Below are 20,832 nucleotides of genomic sequence, written 5' to 3'. Positions count from 1 at the left end.
CCCTTTTTTGTGACATTTCCTTGGGGCATCCAGAAGCGTAAGTCACCCCTTACCATAAGTGGGGTGTCTTAGTGCTATACTGTGTGGCAGCTCCCTGCCAGCCAAACAACCCCCTTAGAATTCTTCCAGACCTGACTTTGCTTTGCAGATTAACCCTTGGTATATGTGATGGACTCTCCACCCTTGCCCTGAAGGGGCTAATGGAGGCCAGATGGGCCAAATAACTTATTAGGCTGAGAGGAAAGCCATAATTAGGGGAAGCTCATCTGTACGGGAACAGGTGAGGCTTCTGTAAAGCCAGGGAGCTGCTAGCAGAAAGGAGGAAGGTGTGTTTGGGACTATGGAGGGTAGTCCACAGTTACTCCCTGAGAGGAGGGAGTTGGGAGGCTGGCAAACCCAGAGAGTGGGAGAGAGCCAGAAAAGTAGGAAAGGCTCAGGGGGAAAGCAGCAAGGTAGGACAGTGCAGGCCTTGGCTGATGATTAGAGGGCCCATGAGCTGGAACCTGGAGTAGAGGGTGGGCCTGGGTTCCCCTGCCAGCCATTGAGGACATGGCATAGACCCAGGGCCGGCTCCAGGTACCAGCGAACGAAGCAGGTGCTTGGGGCGGCCAATGGGAAGGGGCAACACATCCGAGTCTTCGGCGGCAATTTGGCGGGGGTCCCTCTCAGACCAAAGGACCCGCCGCCAAATTGCCGCCGAGGAATGAAGCGGCGCGGTTGAGCTGCCGCCGAAGTGCCGCCGATCGCTTTTTTTTTTTCCCCTTCACCGCTCGGGGCGGCAAAAAAGCCTGAGCCGGCCCTGCATAGACCACACAAAGGACAGATGACTGCCTGGGATGATTTGTTCCAGAAAGACTTTGTTACCCACTCCTCCTCCTCCCCGCCCCCTACCCCCCCAGAAGGGGGAACAACAGAGTGACCTGGCCAGAGGGCCAAGTCACAAAGAGGAGGCTGCAGTTCCTGGAGAGAGAGGGGCCCGCAGGTGAGAAAGGACCATGGGTAGGGAGGAGAGAAGCAGAGCTAATCCCCAGGACGGCCAGGAGGAGGCGCCACTAGTGGTTTCCTATATCAGCATGGAGATGAACTGATAATAAAACAAGGAGACGTTTATTAATAAAGAACAGAGATGTAAGTGATACCAAGCAGAGACAACAGACAGCAAAAATGGTTACAACTAAAACAACAGCATAACATTCCCAAGAGTCCACATAGAAACTTAGCAGGCTCCAAGCTTTGTCTAAACCAGTTTTCTCACCTATTACAGCTGCTTCTCAGCGTCACCAACCCACAGGGCTGGGGAGCCACCATTCATAAATGCAAAGAGTGCTGACTTCTCTGTTCCCTCAGGGATGGGTAACCAAAACATCTCTTGCTTCTCCTTATATTCCCCAAAGTTTGCCTTTGTCACCAGAGTCAGGATGACCCCCCTCACGTTCACGCTCCGGTTTCTTCCCATGCTAATTTCACATCCTCGTGGCAATTTTCTCCTCCTGTTTACTGTCAGTGCGGATTAACTTGCTCTTGTCTCTGGCATCACCAGGCTCAATTTACATTAGAGACTGGGGGAATAACTGTCCGCCCTCTTGTCTGGAAGAAAACTTTGTTTCTCCCTTTGTTTGGTTACAGTCTTTAAAGAGTAATATTAGTGAGTATCCATAATTCCTCGGATACTGTTAATACATCCATTCCATGACAATATTAATGACCAGTGTGTCACCAGCTTTCATGTGATATCTTGCACAGCATTCCTTACAGATAAACACTATGACAGCAATGTGTTGGGTGTAGTGAGTTTGTCAGGCCTGATGAGAGTGGCTGACACAGGGAGGTGAACCACCGCCAGGCCTCTGTGTCACAGCTTTATCCTCCAAACACTCTCTCTGGCTCACCAGGTCAGAAAGCAAACAAGCAATGTCTGTTTCACATGACTCCGGGCTTCAGCGGGCTGAAGAGATGCATCAGCCTCCTGAAATCTTGTGTCCTGAAATGTTTTTATCTCTGCTCCCAGGCTTTCCCCTGGCCGTGGGCTTTGAGACCGGCGTCTAAAATAGAAGAGATTAAAAAGCACAGAACTGCCACAAGCATTTAATGAGTCATTACCTGTTTTCAGCAGGTCACTAAGTCAGCAGGAAAAGAGGGGAAGAGTTGAAAATCTTACTCAGGGCAGAATATCACAGCCCCTTCATGTGACAAAGAACATCATATTATTTAGGGCAGTTGAAAGGTGTGTGAGGGGAACAGCCTGGGATTTGCAAAATGCTTCACAGTATTAGCTGCAGCGATTGTAACGCCAAAGGAAAATATGTTTGCACAGATAAGAGGTTTCTTTGCAGCTGGTGAAGCTTTCTGCTGTTCTCCTTATGCCATTGTTCTCCTCCTCCACCTTAATAAGTTGTGGGGTGAAAACACAGCTGTAGACTCCGATCTATATCTGCCTATCCACCCACCCACTCACGTCACTACAGTATCTGAGTGCCTTAACTGGTGCCGAATGTACCTGGTAAAGTGCACCCAGGTAGGATGCACTCACCGTGCTGCTGAATGTAGCATTTAAAAAATAAGAATGACTGATTGAATTGCATACTGGTGAAAGGTGCCAGTTTAACAGGCTTGGAAACTGCTATAGGTCCAAAACGAGTAATGGACATGCAAATTCCCCCTCACTCCCCCCGCTCCCTCTTGTTGTCCTGTTAGTGGGCCGCAGCCCTTCCTGAAGGTGTCTCGTGGAGGGGTGAAGGAGTTAGGTGTCAGATTGTAGGGGAAGTGGTGTTTCTCTACTCAAGTTTGGTAAAATAAGCGTCATTGTCCCCACAATCCCAGAGAAGCTGGTCATTTCTGCTAAAATGATCAGGGGTTAAACAGTGTTGCCAATTGCTGCACCATTAGGCTTCAGAGTTAATGCCCAATAGAGAGAAATGGGGGGAAGTTCACTCCTCTCTTACAAGCAACTGGTGATGCCCACTCCCTCCTTCAGTCCTTCCCCATGCAAAGCCCAGTTGCTGAAGGGAGAGGACATCCCCTGCCCATACTGCTCTCAGACCTCTGATCTTGTAAGCCCTACAAATAAAGACACGGGAAAGGAGTATAGGATCTCGGGAAAGTACTACCATTTCCCCCCAAGACACTCTACCTAACCTGCTGCTTTTTCCTGATCTCAGCTTCTGAAGGTTTTACTTATATCCTGATGCTACCAAAAGCAAGAGTAATATTTTTCTGTAGATGAGAGATTCCAGGCAATAATTTCCAGGTATCCAGTCTTAGCCAAATGAAACATGGCCTGCATGTCAAGCCTTAATGTTCTCCTTTGAGTTAATGTATGAGACCCAGGAGAGGGAATGCTGGGATAATTAAGGGTGACATCTGTCATTTGTATGTGAGGCTATGTGGCTGACAAAGTGTGAAGAGAAGAATCCTTCTTTGGAAAATGTACTTGGACTTCATCGGTTATGTGTAGAAAACCTGTTCACAACCCAGAGATACTTAATCCTGCCTTGAGTGCAGGGGACTGAACTAGAAAACCTTTCGAGGTCCCTTCCAGTCCTATGATTCTATGGTAGAAAGTACCAACAAATGGTAAACCCAGCATAAGCAACTTTATTGTACTATAATATTTAGCATTTTACAGCTTTGTCAGTCCCATGTGATCAAAAATCATGAGTCAGGCCCCTAAAATCATGAAGGGTTTTTTTTTTTTTTTTTTTATAAATTAATACATTTTGGATTCTCTTTCTTTATCTTTGGGGGGGTTTAGCCTTTAGTGGTCACGTTTGCAAGAAACTTACTTTTTATTTACTATACCAGAAGCTGAAATTCTCTCATAACCCCATGAATCCCAGAGCTGGGGCTTTAAGTAAAACAGCAGAAATCGTGACACTCAATAAAATTGTGAGAATTGGTAATGCTGATTTTTTTTTTAGTACCATTCACCTGAAGATGCCAGGTGGGCAAGTATTAGTATTCCATTTTACATTATAGTAAAACGCATTTTGTTTGAATGGGCCCAGCTTACCAAATGATCCGGATTGCTCTGTATATCTGCCCTGTCCTCATTATTTACCACTCTGCCAATCTTTGAGTCATCTGCAAATTTTATTGGCAGTGATTGTATATTTATCTCCAGCTCATTGATTAAAATGTTGAATAGTGACTTGCTAGTACTGATCCCTGTGGAATCCCACTAGAAACACCCTGTTCAGGGATGAGACCCCTACTTTTTGAGATCAGTCAGTTCTTAACTGTATTATTATGATTTATATTAACAGAGGCCCCGAGCCCTAGTCATGGACTGAGACCCCACTGTGCTAGGTGCTGTACAAACACAGAACAGAAAGGTGGTCCCCCCCCTGGTCCCTTTCAGACAGGGCCGGCTCCAGGCACCAGCTTCTCAAGCAAGTGCTTGGGGCGGCCACTCCGGAGAGGGGCGGCACGTCCAGGTATTCGGCGGCAATTCGGCAGACGGTCCCTCACTCCGCCTGGGAGTGAAGGACCTCCCGCCGAATTGCCGCTGCAGATTGCGATCGCGGCTTTTGTTTTGTTTTGTTTTGTTTTGGCTGCTTGGGGCGGCCAAAACCCTGGAGCCGGCCCTGCTTCCAGATAATGTATTTTGACTGCACTAATTTCTCATGATATGCTCCAACTAACGTCATAGTTAAAAAATAAAAAAGGGGGGCAATTCATGTCTCCCCATATGGCAACCTTTATAACAGTGTTTCCCAGAGGATGGGTCCTGACCCACCAGTGGGTCATGGAAAGGTTTTAGATGGGTTGCCACATTCAGGGCCAGATTAACCCATCACGGGGCCCTGGCGTAGGCAAACATACACGTCCCCTGGGTTGACACTTCTATTCCTGACTGGGCCGGGCCTAACCTGAGTGGCGCAGCAACCTTGTGCGCCAGGTTGCAATGCCTGGAGCAGGGCGCTGGACCCAGCCCCACAGGACAGAAGCTGCCATTGTGGGGTGAGTGTGGGGCAGGCTCACTCTCCAACTCCCTCCCTGCCACCCTGGAGCCTCCTCATCATACCAGGCTGGGATTATGGTTGTGGGGCCAGGGTGGAGGGTACATATGTAATGATGGGTCACCAAAAAAGACAAAATGGAATTGGTGAGTCACCCCAGGAAAAAGTTTGGGAACTGCTGCTTTATAATGATCCTCGTGGCCTCTCTTGGAAGGAGGGCAGTAGACAGTTGAAAGCGATATTTTGTCACATTCTGGAAAAGAACCTTAGCACAATCTCAGGCCTAGAAAGCTGACCCCAGGAACAAACTGCAAAGCCAATTAGCAGCGCCAGGACTTGAACTGTGGCCTTTGGGAGGAACAGGGCTGAAACTGCAGCTTTAACCTTGAACGATTTACTGACCCATTAGCCAGCTGAACGATTGCTGAGCAGATGTAAAGCATAGCCGTCTACGGCATCCCACAGCAGCAGGATGGGCTGCAGTGAAATCTTTCAGCAGGTTGCATACCCAGCATTGTGACGTTATTACAAGTCTTTAGTATGAGCCTGGCACTCCCTCTGGTGCCTTCCATAGGAGGATCTCAAAGTGCTTTACAATCATGAAGTAACTGTGAGGTGGGTCACCATTATCCCCACGTTACATATGAGGAAACTGAGGCACAGAGAACTGGAGTAACTTGTTCAAGGTCACACATAAAGTCAAAGGCAGAACTGGGACAAGAAGCCACATCTGCTTCCCAGCACTGTGCTTTAACCACCAGGCCATCCTTCCTCTAGATGAACTTCCAAAAGGCCTGTTATATATTGGAGTGGCATCAATCTGTTTTATGTGCTGCCACCTGTAGTTACTCTGCGTGTCAAGCTGTAGTTCTCGATCACAATGTCCAGACTGTTACAGAGCGTTAGTGTGTTTAGCTGGTTGTACCTTTCCCCCTCCTTGGAAACGATTTAAGGGCTGTTATTCTCAGCACACTATTATGTGAAAATCAAAGTCTGCCTGTTTCCACCAAGTGAAGTAAATACAACAAGAGAATTGACTGTAAATTCCATTTGTTAAACACCATTTGTCTCCATGTATGGCTTTGCTAAGGACACTGGCGTTTGTGACATTGACTGGGGCATGGCACATCCAGGCTGGCTAACTAAGAAGCTAGTTGTTTTGATGGACAGACGGGTGGATGAGCAGCATATTAGGTCTCTGCAGGAATTAAAATCTGCATATTTACCGACGCACTGTGAGTATCTGTCCAAAGAGTTTTAAATCAATTTTGCTACTCGCTTTCATAATGCTTGCTAATTATAGGGTGCTTTTCATGTTCACGGTGCTATACAGACACTATCTAATTAATCCTCAGCACAGCAATGTAGGTATTAACCTTTCTGCTTCAGTTTCCCCATCTATAGCACAACCAGGCCCATGGAGACCTATGTGTGGAGGTTTTCAGTGCTGGGATCAGAACTCAGGCATTGCTGATTTCCGCTCCCATGTCCAAACTGATAGACCATTCCTCTCATTCAGTTCTCACTGCTTCTCAATGTGTTGTTTAGTTCTCTTAACAGGAGACTGAGGAAACAGGCTCCCTTATATAGAAAACAATCCTGCAGTATTCTACAGAAATAGCTATTGCTTGCAATAGAGTAACTACATGTTGTTACTGTATACTGTAATATTTATAATAAGGGTTCCAACTTAAATTGGAATCTCCTAGATTGAAGGGATGTCTCTCGCTTATTGCAAAGTGTTTGGTATTTGGGAACCATCCTGGGGCCAGAGTACTTGCGAGAGATTCTCTTTAGTCAATGAGTAGTTCCAACTGCTTCTGCATAACACACGAAAAAAGAGCTACTGCAGCACTTTTTCCTGTAACTTTCTGTCTCTGAAGCTAAACCACTTACAGGTCCAATTCCCAAAACCACACACTGGCAACACTAGATGTGTTCAGAAAATCAGGAACATTGATAATCAGGTGTCAGTAGATCAACAAGGCATGCTGACGCTCGATTAAAAAGAGAGGACTGCAGGTTCAGTTAATTGGATCCTATTGTAACTATCTCTGTCCAGTCAACTGATCAATTTTTGGAAAGTGTTTTGAGGCTGAAACGTGCCGAGCACTGCTGTTGTAACATTTTACAGAGTTCATAAAACCAATGCCAGGAGTTTCCCAGAATTGTTTGGATAGTGGCGAAGTGACTATATAACTCATGACTGTCTTTTTATTTATTTGTTTGAGCAACTGGGAATCTGAAAAAGTATATTCACTTGTTATTACTAATATGATTAGATTTATTATTTAAGTGCACAACAGTGTACTCATAATCTGGATTCTGATCTAAAGATGGCACCAAATAAACACATTTATCATAATAAATGACATTTACACTAGGTTAACTAGCTATTTTTATGAAATTATATCCAGCAAGAACAATCAAGAATTTTTTTTTCTAAACAGATCAATGGCTATATGGAGATTTCTTCCATACCTTGATGTACTTTCCCAAACAAAGTTTTCTTTTTTAAGGCCTCAGTTCAGAAGGAATTTAAGCACGTGCTTAATATTAAGCATATGAATAATCCCACTGAGGTCAATGTGACTATTCACATGCTTAAATTTAGGCATGTGCCCTACAGAATCAGAGCATTTGATAACTAAGATAAATTTGACTGACCCTTAGTCTGTATGAAATCTGTTTAAGATACCTTAAATTTTAAAAAATTAGAGCAGAGAACAGCCTTAGCTGCAAGAAACCCAATAATTTGCTGGTTTCCCTTAATCTGTCAAAAATGTGTCTTCAAAGTTTACCACAAATTCAGTATCAAATCATCATCATGTTCACCTGATGCTCAATAGAACAAACAGCAGCCAAAGAGCTGAGCTCTGGTAAGATTTGAAAATCTACACATCAGATGTGTTTGGGGAACAAGGTTTGAGGGAACAGCAAAAATCACTATTGGCTAGATTTTGTCACCCGTAGGTAGTAGCTCCAATGGGACTACCCTCAGAGCGAAGGACGACTCACATAAATAATAGTGGCCCGAATACTGATTTGTTAGACAAATAAATCCTGACGCTTATGCCTTATGTCACAATTCAGGGCAACTGCACCTGTATTCCCCTTCTATGTCTAGCAAGGGCACCTACCCTAGGCTTCTGGCTCCCCATCTGTCACCTCTCTTAGGCAGAGATGTACGTCTTTCTCCCTCCTGAGCAGGGTATTTACAGTCTACACAGCTCCCTGCCTATGCTGTGAATTCACTACCTAAGCCAGACTGTCTAAGCAGGCCTACTTTCGTTTTCTTCTCAGAGGCGGTGCATGGTGTGATTGCTCACAGTTGAGTTTCCACATAGCTCCTTCTCAGCAACCACATTCGCTTTTAAGGTAAAAGCATTACACAGAAATCGTATTAGAAACACCAGCAACCAAAACAAACCCTACGCTTATGCTGATAAGCTTACCAGAGATCATCCCAACTCCAGCACAGACTCAGTGACCCAATGAACAGTCCTTCTAGCCCCACCAAGAGGGTTTTCTGTGGTCACAAATTCATAACAGCTGTTGGCTCAGAACAAGCACCCCCATGAATCTGTGAGTGCCTTCATTTTGGTTTTTTGATCTGTCCTCATGAAACAGGTGACCAGCAGATAAAAGGTCCTCCCCACACCTGTCAGGGCAAAGCTTCAAAAGACTGCGTTCTCATAGACTTTAAGGTCAGAAGGGACCATCATGATCATCTAGTCTGACCTCCTGCACTTTGCAGGCCACAGAACCTCACCCACCCACTCCTGTAATAGACCCCTAACCTCTGGCTGAATTACTGAAGTCCTCAAATCATGGTTTACTGCAAGTTACAGAGAATTCACCATTTACACTAGTTGAAACCTGCAAGTGACCCATGTCCCATGCTGCAGAGGAAGGTGAAAGACCCCCAGGGTCTCTGCCAATCTGACCCTGGGGAAAATTCCTTCCTGATTCCAAATTCCATACCTCTCCTCCTAGAGTTTTCCTAGGAAACTTTCTCTACTTTAAAAGTTCATTCTTGCCTTGACTGTTTCAAATAGCCCTTTAAAGCTCATAACACTTCCCAATGTTAGATGTTACATACAATCCCACAATACAGAAACATTTGCATTTTTAAAGCAATAAACTCCTAAAATACTTGATCTTAATTCATCTATTTGTCCAGGATGTTGCAGGAAATTGCCATTTCTGTCACACCTTTTGCCAAGAGGCAGTGTGGCGTGGTGGATACGGCACAGGTCTGAGTTGTAAGCCCAGCTCTGCCCTTGTCCTGCTGTGTGATCTTGGGCACACTTGGCCTCTACACGCTCCTGTTTTCCTTCCCACCCGTTATCTCTCTTGTCTGGTTAGATTATAAGCCCTTTGTGGCAGGGACTTCTTCTTACTCCGTGTTTGTACAGTGCCAGAATGGGGGCCCCATTTTGGTTGGGGCATCTGGGCTGGACTATAAGATCAATTTAATATCTCTTTAAATAATTTTGACTGGTGTGTGACAAAGATCTGCGTAGAGTAACTGTGCACATTAGCAGAGGAGATGCCTTGTGGACTAGAATCTCCATTTCAGAAAACAAACCTACCTCTACAGAAACAAACACAGCAAAATAGTATCACATTTACTCTGCGGACAGGGAATGGCAGTCTCAGGGCCCCATACTACAACCAGGGCTTGCCGCGTATGAGGATATTGCTGTACACAGTGCAGTATGGCCTGACTCTGCTGCTGAGGGTAGTGCTTGCTACGGACTGTATTACCAGTAGTGTTCTTGTTTAGCTAAAGGAGGCACTGAAAACCCTAGGCCAAGAGCACTTTCTATTTGATTCACTTTTGCAAAGAGATTGGTCAAATTTGTTTGCATTTTTCCCCCTTCTGTCCCCGTTTCAGGATTGTTGTTGGATGCAAGCCAGACAGTCGTCAAGCACTGCTGTCCGAACTGCTGATAGCTTTTGTCTCAGGCATTGCTGCTTCAAGTACGTTGTGTGAGATGATATGCACCATAAAGGACGTTTCCCTGACCTGCTGTGGCTAATTTCTTAGCACCTATTTCCCCTCCCCCACTTCCCACCCGCTTTTTTAGCTTTGGATATTACAGCTAATGCTGGACCTACTCATGTGGGGATGGAGGAGAACGGTCATCCCACTGCTCCTCTACTCCAGTCCGACACTGGGGTCAGATATGAAATTAAACTGTTCTGCAAACACGTTCTCCGGGCTTCCATGCTGTCTCTGCAAAACGTGAACAAAGCTTTACCCGCAGAAAACCATGACAGGTAATTCCTCACCACTGTCGCTCCACTGCGTTAACTGGGGGCAGGTTTCACTCCTTTGGGGTTAACAATCCAGAGGGGGAAATTGCGAGTGTCAGGGCAGACGGATTTGGGGAGACTCGGAACCAGAAGGGCTGTTGAGGTCACCCAACAAGGAGTCACGAGGCTGGGGGAAGCCAGGGTGGGAAGCCAGGATGTTTGCAGGCTGGTTAGTGGTGTCACAGCTCTGAGCCGCAGCAGCAGCATAGCATTAAGGCACCCAAAGCTACAAGGCAGCCAGTGACAGATGCCCTTACTGGTCTGGGTGATCCCCAAAACATCACAGCGGCAGAGGGGACTGGGAGGGTTAACCCGTTAGTGCTGGTAAAGCACTTTTAAGATCCTTAGATGGACATGCTTATAGAAAAGCAGAGTATTTACTACTAAGTCTAGCTAATTTTTTTTAATAACTCATACCCCCCATTCGTTTTGTTTACATTGACGTACTCTTCCAGTTTTAGCAAGAGGCTTTGTATAATAGGGACACGGCGGGCTAGTCATCCCATCAGCACATCCTAAGAGATCTTTGCCTGTGCCTCACTGCTGACAACTCTTTTACAAGGGATTTATTGTGTTATATCCACTCTCATTCCTTTCGGCACTGGTCTTCCTTTTAAAGGGGGCATCATCAAGTTAAGTCAAACACTGGAAAGAAAATCCTTACCTCTGCTAATGACACCTAAGATATGAAAATGTACATTTTAAAAAAACTGTATTTTTCACTATTTATGCTGTTTTGTTTACTATTTTGCACCTCCATCAGCTCAGAGTATGAAACTGGACTGGTCAGTTTCACTTTTGTTTATATTCAGTTTTACTTCCTGTTTTGCAAACCCTATCACACACACCTAGATATAGAGATATAGACATTGTTTCACTGAAGATATTAATTCTCTTTGTATTAGATTTTACCAGCCAAACTCTTTTTTTCCCCCAAACAAAACCTAAATATTGGATGTAAACTATTCAGCAGAGTCCCCTTATTTATTTTTTGGATGGGGAGGGGAGAGCCATGACTGAAGGCCAGATTGTGCAATGTTATCCACTTGGGTAATATTTACACAAGTAGTCCTATGAAGTCAGAATCTGGCCCTGAATTTATTACTTTCAGCTAGATAAAATAAGAAGGCTGCTTCCCATAAATGTGTCTCCTCTGTATATGTATGTGTTGTGTGGTCGTAAGTCTTTGGACCACTGGAAGGCATTCTTCAGCTGTCTGCAGATGCAATATTAATACTCTGTACTATCACACCACAGGAGTTATGTGTCTAGACTGTATAGACACATTGAAACCCTTTGCTTCCAAAAAGTTTTAGTGGAAGAGCTGTAGTGCACATTCTAGAGTTTGCATTCAAAACAATTTCAGAATCAGCAAGCCAGATTCAGAAGAGGCTCGCAAAACATGGCATTGTGTTGGCACTTATACAAGTATTAGCCTTGTATAAATGCCAACACAATACCATGTTTGGCTCACCTGTGGAGATAAGAGGGCACAATCACAGAACAGCACGCTATCTAGAAATCAAAGTATGGGAATCCTAAATCATCAGCTTCTATTAGCTACTACAGTCACCTGAAACCACATGTATGGAGCATATTAGATATTGGGGATGAGGAAGAGTGGTTGTTTGGAGAGGATTAAGCTTGGGGGGTATTTGTGTGCCTAAGCCCAGACTTCTCTGTCTCCCAGTGCTGCAGTGGGACACTGACCCTGAAATGCTGGACATTATTAGAGTTGGATCCAAACTAAAACCCTTGATCTGAACACTCCTGAACTTTGGGAAAATTTGGATCTGGATTTAAACTTTGCTGTTCGGGCCTATCCCTTGGCGTGATGGGACACAGACATCATTTCTCCCTTCCCTGTTCCTTGTCTATTCCTTCTCCCTGTTCTTTTCTTATCCCTCCTTCATTTCCAGCCTGGTGTACAGGAACTAGGCTGTCATTTACCCATCAGCAAGTGCTATTAGCAAATTTCTCCAGTGACCGGGGATGGGACACTAGATGGGGAGGGCTCTGAATTACTACAGAGAATTCTTTCTCAGGTGTCTGGCTGATGGGTCTTGCCCACATGCTGATCGCCAGATTTGGGGTAAAGAAGGAATTTTCCTCTGGGTCGGATTAGCAGAGATTTTGGGGGGGTTTCGTGTCCCATGCAGGCCCACAGTTCTGAGCCCAGTAATTGTCCATGCTTCTGAGCGCCTCCTCCACTGTGCAGAGCATCCTTAACGCCCGCTGGAGGCACTCAGCGCCCCACAGGATCTGGCCGTACGTCTATAACGCAAGCTCCAACGCACAGCTGCAATAGGCTGTCCTTCGTTAGGGGGAGGGGGGAACAAGGAGTGTGCCCCATAAAGGGTTAATCTAGCAAGGTGGAAAAACGAAATAGCCGGGATGAAATCCTGGGCTTATTGAAGTCAATGAGAGTTTTATCATTGATGTCACCGAGGTTAGGATTTCACCCCCTAGACTGTCAGTGACAAGATGTCTCGTTTCATTGTCCTAAGCATTGTCCTTTCTTAAGTTTAGTTTCCTGGGAAAGTCCCCAATTTGTTAATTATTGTACCGTGTACTCTGCTGACCTAAATTCCCCCAGCAGTTTCAATTGGACGAACTGCAACATTCTCTTTCATTTCCTGTTGTGTACCATTGACCAGCTGTCCCGTTCCACCCCTCCAGTGGGCAAAATGACCCCAGTTTATATATAGTTCATAACATGCTTTGGGATGAAAGGGCGATTCAGATTAGTAAGATGACACCATCACTCATGTCAGTGGCAGTTTGCATAAGGATAGGACGACAACCTGGCAATTTTCTATTCCTGGCACATGAAATCGGAGGGCTCAGAAGATAGGATGTGAATTGGAGACTCAGATTAGAGCATGGCTCCTTCTTGTCCCCAAAGTAGGGCAATGAGATAACATCAAGAGACGTTATGGTGTCAGTGGAACTGCTCCATCTGGATCAGATGCAAACTGAACAGAAGTAACATTTCATCAATACAGAGTGTTCTTGCTATGCAAAAACCACAGCAGAAGGTCTGGAGCAGTTAGCTCCCAGTGAAAGTGCCAGAGAGAGGAAGGATGGCGTTGTGCTTAACGTACAGTCCCAGGAGTCAGGGGAGCTGCGTTTTAGTGCTGGCTCGGTTGCAGAATGGTGGTGTGACCTTGGGCAACACACTTTCCCTTCTGTTCCTCGGTTTCCTCGCCTGTAAAATAGGGATAATTCTCACTACCCGGAATCTAATCCTCAATGTCAATAAAAAACAACTGTCTCCCCAGACACTGAGGGGGCAGGGAACACTTTAGGCTTTTGGGCTTCACAGCCTTTCCAATCTGAGGCGGTGAGCTGCTGCTGCTCCTTCTCACCAACACGTTGTAGACAGCTGGCTTGTAGCTTGCCTGCCTCTTGCCGTCTGATCCCTCTCTCTTGCTTTTGGCACACAGCGTTCTGTTATTTCTGCTTTGGGCAAGGGCCGTTTCCTGCCTGACTCCACAGTAGCACAAAACAAGGATGAATAATGATTCAGACTGTACAGAAACCACATGTTGTAACACACACCGCAACATGTTGCTGCAAATTTGAGTGCCATTGTGACCCTGTGCGCCAGGTCGCAGCACCTCTCTCTCAACTTAGGCCCAGCTGCCACTCCATCATGGTGGAGGGGATTTGATGGACATAGAGCAGGGTGGGCTCTGGGTGGTGAAAGAAATAAGATGGAGCTAGGAAGTTGGGGAGCAGCAGGGCCGGTACTACCATTTAGGCAAACTAGGAGAATTAGAGCAGGGGCGGCGTGCTGGGGAGGAAGTGGAGCAGAGGTGAGCTGGGGTGGGCAGCTGCCGCACGGCTCCCCGGGGGGGAGGGAGCTGCCCTGGGGGGGGGCGTCTCGGGGCGGGGGGGAGCTGCCGTGGGGGGGACGCCTCAGGGCGGGGGTGGGGGCACAAGGTGGAAGTTTCGCCTAGGGCTCGAAACTTCCTTGCACCGGCCCCAGGGAGCAGATGCACAGTGAAGCTGGCACTGCATTGTTGTGTGCCCATTTTGCAGGCATTTAAGTTTGAATTTGCAGCTCGTAATTGTCCCCCGTGCACTGCGGATGAGCAGGGGGGCTTAAGTAGACAGACCAAAGAAAACGATTTCTTCTTTTCTTTGAAAAAAATCTCATGATTTTTAGGCCACTCTCGGGATCTTTTAGATGCTGACTCAGGATTCTTGAACTGTTGATGCTGGTGATACTGCACTCTGCACTGGAATAGGTGCCATGCTGAGAGGTGGGGAATCACATGGGGAAATCCCTCTGGCCGTGGTTGCCTTCAGAGAGCTCGAAAACTGCGCATGGCCCTCAGGTCACATGTTGGTCGTGTCTGACAATAGATCTGAAAAAGCAATGTTAAAATAATTCTTTGCACTTATGTAAGAAGTATTTCCATCCATGGGCCTCGGGGTCTTTCACAAACATGAATTAACACTTAGTGAGGCAGGGAAGCATTATTAGACCCATTTTGCACAAGGAGTAATCTAAGGTATACGGTGGTTAAGAGATTTCCCCGAGATCGCACAGCGAGTCCTTGGCAGAGCCATGGATAGAACACAAGAGTCTTGCTTTCACATCCTCTGCTCTAATCTCTCTAGTCTAGACCAAACACTCAGAGAAGTAGTTACCTTGTGAACTCTAATTCCCAGAATGCATTGCATGCAGTAGTTACTAGTCCATTATTTACTGTTGTTGTTAACAGTAGTATTTTGTTATTTCCGATTTATGTTAAAACTGTGTCCGGAGGCCCAGTCAGGACGAGGGACCCATTCCACTAGGCGCGGTATCTATCGAAAACACAGTCCAGGCCCTAAAGAGCTTATAGGCTAAGTCGAAAAGGTGAAAAGAAATACTGGCAACGGAGTTGTCCTTAGTAGCAAGTTGGGCATGGTGTGGAGGGGTACATGAGATGAAGCAGTCCCATTCAGCCCCTGGAATACACCTGGCTAGTCTACACTAGGAGTGCTACAGTGACGCAACTGCATCCATGCCGTAGACTGCTGTAGCGCAGTCTGGTGAAGACGCTCTATGCCGGCGGGAGAGAGCTCTCCCGTTGGCATAATAAAACCACCTCTGTGAGCAGCGGTAGCTGTTGGCAGGAAAAGCTCTCCTGCGACATAGTGCTGTCCACTTCGGTGCTTAGGTCTGTGTACCTTACATCACTCGGGGGTGGCTTATTCACATCCTTGAGCGACATAAGTTATACTGACATAACCTGCAGTGTAGACAACATTAAAGTTCTTGTGAACTCTGGGCTCTGTAGCAACTTCTCTGCAACAGCAGCTTCCTGGCACCCTCTAATGGGAAAAAAGAGTCACTGAACCCCCACTTCACAGACGGCTTTTCATTTCTGCATTTCTATTTTTAATCGACTATCACAGTAATAACTTCCAGGCGGATGAGGGACGCCCAGTGCCAACACACGCCCCAAAGAATGTGCTGAACCAATGTCAAGGCCCGACTGGAGAACTGGAGGATGCCTGGCCAGACTTGCTCAGCTCTGGAAATTAGCACATGAACAGATTGCTGCCTTGAGTTATTTAAATGGAAAAAACCTAAATCAGCTCTGCCTTTTGTGTCTTACTCATGAATTAAATACACATGCAAGGGACTAACTGGGTAACATTTGTCTTTAATGCAGCCCTTTTCTTTCCTTACTCTTTGCACAAATGAATCCGACAGTATTCTCCGATAGTGGCCCAAACGCTGTACTTATGACCGCCGTTTTCAAACATAAGAGCTGAAAGCTACGCTCCTCAGTTCATATTTAGGCTCCTTAAAAAAGAAGGCTGTTGTTTCAAAAGTGCAGGGCACCATGCAGCTCCTAATGAAATCATCGTTGAAAAACAGGTCACTTATTTAGGAGCCCAACTCTAGTCTCCTATTTTAAAAAATCTCAGCCTTTGTTGGTGATTCTGCTTTAGTTTGGGTTGTTTCCGTAGATCCTGCAGTTTGTTTTAAGAAGAGATGCCACTTTAATTATGAAATGCTTTGTGCGGTTGATTTAGCTCATTGCTTATAGGAAACGAATGCTATCAGCAAAGACGTTCTGCACACAGACCTTTGCAAGCTAACGCTGTCTCACATTTGTTACCAGGGATTGTACAGGACATTGAGAGAGAGACAGAAAATCCGGGATGGTGGCATATACAATAATCAAGTGATGACCGAGCTGTCTAATATAATGTATTAGATGTATGATCTAATAAGTGATATTAGACAGTCTCGTCAGCACTACAGCCAGAGCTAGCACAATACGCACTTGGCATTGTAGAAAACACTGTCAAAGCAGAGAAGGGCTAGGGTTATTCTACTGCAGTTTGGTGCTATCCTCCATTACATCTTGCTTGTGCATAACTCTGGTTTGGTACAGGGGAACAGAAAAAGATACTGAAGTAGTTCAATGAGTTCTCTAAGGCATTTAACAATTCAGTATTGTAATGAACTGGCTAGTGTGTGTGTGTGTGAACTACTTTTCTCTGATGGACAGAATTTTCAAACGTGTGTGTCATAGGCTCTCTATTGCCAACAGCAAAGGGAGATTCTCCTTCCGCTCAGGTGGTAGAATGATGCGCATTTAGAGGAGAAGGTTCAGAGTCATAGCCTTCTGACCACCGTGAAGTTTCAAGGGGCTGCAAATGCATTATCATGACAATCACAAAGTTCTAGGTGCAGTATCCAGGAGTTTGCAGTCTGAATTGTAACGAATGGGATATTTCACTTGACAAAAAATAAATAACTAAAAATGTCAATTTGGCAAATGGATTGTGTTGAAACTGGGGGTTCAATAACACCAACTTAATTCAGGAATTTGCAGGCAAATATTTGTCACACTAGTTCCGTCAGTGCAATTCAGCCTTGTTCTCCTTCAAGTCTCTCCTCAGAATCCACCCACCCCTTCCGTAATGGATAGAGTATTGTTGTACTGATCTCAAGGACCAAAAGAATTAAAGGTGGTTATAAACTCTTTCACTGTTGAACATTAAAACAGTGATACTTAGGTTTGGAATTTTTTTTACAGAGGGCCTGGCGTTTTGGCAAACACTCCAAAGCATTCATTCTAAAGTTGAAAGGTTATTGATCAACCACAAGAAAGAACAAAAAATTAAAACAAGCATTTATACAGAAATTGAGTGATGATACAAAACAAAGTTCATTAAACCTTATTAAAGTCTCTCTCATTTTGGAGGCAATATATCAGTGTCTTATTTTATTAACCACCTTTCTTTGATTCGAAGGAAAGGGTTCATTTTACTGGCTGTCCTGATGCGTGAAGGGTATTCACTTCTTCTGTTTTTAACAAACAGACACAAGGTGGTGGAGAGACAGGATAGAAAAGGTGGGGGAAATATGGCTTTGGTTGAGGTTTTAGGAACACTGGGCAGCTGCTCAAAGCATTTGCCCATTTCTGTGATAGCTGCTGCTTTTGCTCAGCCTTGCTTCCACCTTGTTACAGTCCTCCCCCTGCCTCATTCCTGCCTTGGACCCAGTCTTGCCCCTGACTTGCCCCACCCCAGGTAAACCTGGCTCTGATTCCTGACTCCAGCTCTGGCCCCTGACGCTGGCTCTGACTGTGGGCTCCTATTGCTGGTTACCGACTCCTGCTCCAACCACTAGGCTGGACCGCCCACGTCCAGGTTCCTGACAGCTCCCCTCCATCTCACCGTGCCTATTTCTTTCACCAGCCTGTTACATCTTCTCTTTTAGACTGAAAGCTCTTTGGAGCAAGGATTGTCAGTTCATATGTGTTTGTACAGTGCCAAGCACAACGAGGCCCAGCTGGGCCTGTCGGTGGTGCCACAATATAAATATTCAATAGTAATTAGAAGAATCAACCATGGGTCTCACTGTCCCCTTGGCTTCTGTGCTTCGTCCCTCCTTTCATGATTTTGCTATTGGATGGTGGTAGTCACCACGTGATGCCTGCTCCTTACCACCGACTGTCTGTTTCTTTTGTTGTCCCCATTCCATCCCCAGCCTGGCTTTTGATCTGCTTTTGTTTTCAGGCCAGTGTTCCAGTTTCAAGCTGTGTCGAGATTTCTAGCCTCTTCCCGAGTCGAAAGGCAGCTACTGTTGCAAAGCAAACACTGCAAGATAGGGATTTGGTGTGTCAGCCTCTTCCCCTCCCCTGCTCCACACACAGTTGGCATCTCAGTTAGCATCCATTTCCCCCTCCCACATGTCAAGATTAGCCAGCAGCTACCCCTGCTATTCCAGTCTTACAGCAGAGAGTGAGAACCATGCTGAAATCAGTGTGCCAGAATGCATGAAGTGGTTTTGGGTTGCAGACCAGTGTCCCCTAGGGACTTGGTTGAGACCACCAACCTCATTTCACGGGAAACCTTAAGGCACAGCTGCACCCAGATCTCTGGAAGTGGAAGACTAGTGCATTAATCCAGCATGTCCCTTTAAAACTCTGACTGGAAACCTTTTACTTTTAGAATCCCCGTTGCCATAGCAACAACAGACCCAGCTGCTCTCTGCAGAGTTTGGGGTCTATAAATACATTCTAGATCTATAGTTGTGATATTAGCTATGATGACTACAAAATTGCATGTGGTAATGAAGTAAAAAGATCAGTACTCAACGGAAACAAATTAGATGAGGTTCACAACTTGGTTCAGATTGTAGCCTGAAAAAAGAACAACTGAAAAATAATGCACAATACCTAATAAGATCCTGTGTCTTAATTAGGGTAATTTTATATTGATTTCAATGATAATTTTTGGAAATTATGGACTGCAGTCTAAATCTCTCCCTCTCCGTCTCTGTGTATTTTAACTAGTTATTTATTTAGGAAGTTTTAACAGGTTTACAGATCCCTGGCCCTGCAAATATCAGACAAAACAATCATTACAACAATGAGCTTTTGTTTAGATATACATTATACAGTCTTATAGTCATCAGATCTCTCTATTTAACAGGGTGTTACTATATTACCCAATGAGCGGCTTTACGCTATCCATGACAAGTTTCTGGTTATTTTATTAATTTGAGTGAAATCTCTGATTAGGCTGTGTGTATTTTAAACATGTTACTCTGTGGTTGTTTATGTAAATAGTTTTCTTTTTTTTAAATAGCCATTTTTGTGGAACCCACTTAAAAACACTGTGTGAACACTTGCTGTTTGTGGAAAAGCAGCTAACTAGCTAACACCGAGCTAGATTATTCCTATCGCTCCATGAGTGGTCCCACTGGGTCTGATTCAGCACAGTATCTCTATCCCTTAAGTGCATTCTAACTTTAAGTGAATTTAAGTTCCAAATGCTTTTTTGAATTGGGATCACTGACTTCAATGGGCCCACTTGTGTAGGAAGATACTATTCAGTGTGTCAGGAAACCAAAATTTGGCCCATGGTATCTAGAGATGTGTTGATGTTGCCCATGACACCAGAACACAAAGAAAGATGCAATCTAAACAGGGCAGATTAATATTAACTGCATTAGAAACAAAGGGAAAATAAATGACTGCCATATGGAAAAAGATCAGACTTGACAGGAAAGAAAGAAATGTTCTTTTCAAGGTTCGGACAGATTTGTATACAGTGGTCAGAGAGGAAAGAAAGAAAATAAACTGAAACACGTATCAACAAGTTATTTGCAGTTTCCGCCTTTAAAAAGAGAAGCTCCAGGTTATTCAAAATACACTTTTTCAGGCAATCCGTTTTCTTTTGTTTGTTTGTTTTTTAATGATGGTCTTAGAATGAAAATAAATTCCTTCCTGTGGCTCCTTTGTGGGCCTGATCCTAGTGGCTAGAGGGTCCATGTTACAAAAGCAGTTGTTGATACTAGGTATTGGCAGTCTGCACAGAGGTGTCCAGGAATGAATGGGCCATGGGCGATGAATTCATTCCATAGCGGTGATTCCTCCTGGTCAGGATTGAGGGCACAGCTCCCACTGGATCTTCTTGTCAAGATAGATGGCCCCCACTGTCCACACACATCTGCCTGGGCTTGGCCCACTCCTACAGGAAGCTTTCTGACACACGCTGATAAAATAGTTGATTGCTGGGGAAGAAGTCAGTGCTGAATAATAGTGAGCCAATAAGTTCTATGGTGTGTCGGTAAGTGTTTTCTGGAATACTTGACCCTGGACCTGTAGAACAGAGGCAGTAGACCATTAGCCAAGATGGCTAAGCCTCTGACAGCCAGATGCTGGGACTGGATGACGGGGATGCATCATTCGATAACTGCTCTGTTCTGTTCATTTCTTCTGAAGCATCTGGCATTGGCCACTGTCAGAAGACAAGATACTGGGCTAGATGGATCCCTGGTCTGACCCAATATGGCCGTTCTTATGTTCTTACAAGGCAGGCTAACTTGAGAGTAACAAGTGCACTACCGAATGGTAGTGGAAAAACTACTTACAATACTGGAGCTATTCTATCAGTATTTGCCATCTACACGGGCACTGGATCAGTGGAGACAGGCATGGTGAAGGATGACCTAGTGAAAGGGTGGGCAAACTACGGTCCAGGGGCTGCATCCAGCCCTTCAGATGTTTTAATCTGGCCCTCGAGC

At 45.3% G+C, this 20,832-nt stretch overlaps 1 long non-coding RNA gene across 1 annotated transcript in view; it reads left to right on the top strand.

Annotated features, from left to right (window-relative positions):
- Positions 1-10,178, top strand: part of LOC135975643 (uncharacterized) — a 36,990-nt gene extending 26,812 nt beyond the window's left edge. Inside the window, exons 3-4 of the long non-coding RNA XR_010592621.1 lie at positions 6,049-6,193; positions 9,859-10,178. This is a non-coding gene — a long non-coding RNA (uncharacterized LOC135975643). The remainder of the gene's footprint in view (positions 1-6,048; positions 6,194-9,858) is intronic.
- Positions 10,179-20,832: the final 10,654 nt, after the last annotated feature.

The sequence above is a fragment of the Chrysemys picta genome, chromosome 14 (assembly GCF_011386835.1).
Source record: "Chrysemys picta bellii isolate R12L10 chromosome 14, ASM1138683v2, whole genome shotgun sequence".
Lineage (NCBI taxonomy): Eukaryota > Metazoa > Chordata > Testudines > Emydidae > Chrysemys > Chrysemys picta.
The sequence above is the reverse complement of the archived record's forward strand: the minus strand, read 5'-3'. Positions and strand labels throughout refer to the sequence as shown.